The sequence below is a fragment of the Zea mays genome, chromosome 5, assembly GCF_902167145.1.
Source record: "Zea mays cultivar B73 chromosome 5, Zm-B73-REFERENCE-NAM-5.0, whole genome shotgun sequence".
Lineage (NCBI taxonomy): Eukaryota > Viridiplantae > Streptophyta > Magnoliopsida > Poales > Poaceae > Zea > Zea mays.
In genome coordinates, this window is record NC_050100.1 from 126665805 (window position 1) to 126668294 (window position 2490).

A 2490-nucleotide genomic window follows, 5' to 3' on the forward strand; every position below is an offset into this window, starting at 1 on the left:
TCACCACCTCTCTATTTAAGAAAAGACAATTTTCACCTACAACGACTGAACATCCCCATCGAGCACACCTTATTTTACTATGTCTCGCATGCAACCATATTGTGGCGTGCACTAGAGACAGTACCGATTAACTTAACGCAATTACCACTACAATGCTCTTCGATATACACATTCGACATCACAGTGCTTCGACAAACCCCACACTTCCAATCTACTTGTCACTTCCAAACACACCACGTTTGATAACACACCTTTCTAACTAAACATATCTCGTCTTCCAAATACCCATCATATGTCACCTAATTTATATCTTCGATCCATTCTATCCTACACCACGATGAATACATAAAATATTTTTAACATAGACGAACCCATTAGTCGACGACGGAAACTACCAAGCATGCTTTACGCCTCATTAAATTTGCCGCACAAACACATTATTTTACGATGAAGCATTTTAACAATCAATTAATATATCGGCGAACTACCCTCGCGACACGTAAATGAACTATCATAGTCACACATATTCAACACCAATATACACCATATCTATATGCATGCCATCAACCGAATCACATCAATAGTAAATTATAAATCCATCAACCTGGCATCATGGATTCGAGTCGCGCATGCGTCCATGGTTTAGGTGCTTCACCGAATCATGCATCACGCGAGATGCTGCGACAACATCTAGCTGCGATTAACATCACTCAATGGTTCAAAAAAATTTATCAAGCACTTGAGATCCAAAAATAATGGGATACTAGCGAGGGGCTCACCAAAGATTTTTTCCGATGGCTCGCAAGCGCTGCGTAGATCGACGACGCGGCACGGGGCTGTCTCAAACACCAACGTGACGGCGTGGGTCGGGACTGCGCAGATCGAGCGAAGCACGCGGTGCGGAGGGGATCCGAGGCTGCTATTTTTTTTGAACCGGCACTGCTGCGCAGAAAAGTTGGACGCCATGGCACCTGACCGAGCAGGGGCTCCTCGCTGCCGCACTAAGGGAAAAGGATGGAGGGGGCGAGCAGGGGCGTCGGCGTGCTCCCAATGAGCTCCTACGCGCAGGGAAGAAAAAAAACTCCCTGCTGCCGAACGCCGTGCAGAAGGGGGCGCTGGGCAGAGTAGGGTGCTGGTCCTGGGCGTTTCCTGGCCGCTGGCAGGGAAGAGCAGGGGGGCGCCATGGCCATGGAGGAAATGGAGCTGCTGCGTCGCCCATGGACATGGAGCTCGTCGAGGTCGGCCCAGGGAGCTCGTGCGCGCAAAGGAACATCAGGGGGGAAAAGAAGCTCAACCATAGCTGCTGGAGGTGCTCGGCTAGGGAGGGAGCATGGAGATGGAGCCGACTTCCATGGGGAAGTAGGGGAGGACGCCATGGCTGCTGGCCGAGCTCCCTGCTGGCCGCTGTCGGGAAGAAGACAGGGAGTCGGCTGGAGCAGACCTGCGCGAGGGAGAAGGAGGAAGAGAGTGGCGGCTCAAAAATTTAGAGGGGTGGGGGTGCAAAATAACCAAGTGCAAAGGGAGAGGGTCCGTATTTATAGGCATGAGGTAGGGTTATGGTTTCTTAGTGGGCCTATTGGGCTGGGTTGGGCTGGTCCAAAACGCCAAATCGGGCCGCGCTAATTTATTTCCATTTTATTTTTTGGTGTTTTGATTAAACACAGATTATCGGATCGCTAATTGTTTCCCAGAATACAATGCTCCTGCGGAATTCGTCTCTACGGAGAATAGAGCGAAATAGATTTTGGAAGATCGGGCGATTAACTCGGTCGAGAGTCTGATCTAAATTCGCTCGGCAACAATCCCTACGCATGATCCAAAAATAAATTGTCTCGGTATACGACCGGCTTTCGGATTTATGATTTGAAAGAGACAAATCGCGATATTTAAAAATTGTCGCCGAGGTTGATTTTTGAAATCGGATTAGACACAGAGGTATTAAGCTGAGTCGAGTAAGATTTGATTAGAGGACGACATACTGAGTATTTCTTTTGAGAGTACGGATTCAGATTAAAATAGTCGAACATCGATCGAAGTCCAAGGAATTGGATTCGAGCTCAGATCAGATAACAGTCGTCGAGAGTTTGATTTAATGAGCTTCAGATGAGATTTATAATTCGAGAATGATCTTCGAGTCTGCATTCGTTCCGAGAAAGTTTTAACTCGCTCCAAAATTGGTTGTTTCTCGCGATCGAATAACTCCGAATTCGGTGAATTGTGAATGGATAGTCTGGATAATCAGAGATAGACACGGTCGAGAAATAGAAATTTTCACAGAGCATCCGAGATTAAGATAAATCTTCTGACGTAACACGAAATAGACACCTGGGGTGTCACAAGGAATTAGTTCCCTTTTTTGGATCAATTCCTAAGATTCCAACAATGTGCTTTAATGGGGATGTGGTTCTTGATCTTCTATCAGGTGGATATAACACCCATTTCGGTTGGAACATATCACATTGATATGTCTTTAGATCAAAATACTACAAT

At 46.6% G+C, this 2490-nt stretch overlaps 1 long non-coding RNA gene across 1 annotated transcript; it reads right to left on the reverse strand.

Annotated features, from left to right (window-relative positions):
* Positions 1–387: 387 nt before the first annotated feature.
* LOC103626865 (uncharacterized) lies at positions 388–1505 on the reverse strand. The gene is made up of 2 exons (XR_553217.3): positions 780–1505; positions 388–694 (listed from the first exon to the last, which is right to left on the reverse strand). It is a non-coding gene; the product is annotated as an uncharacterized lncRNA (long non-coding RNA).
* Positions 1506–2490: the final 985 nt, after the last annotated feature.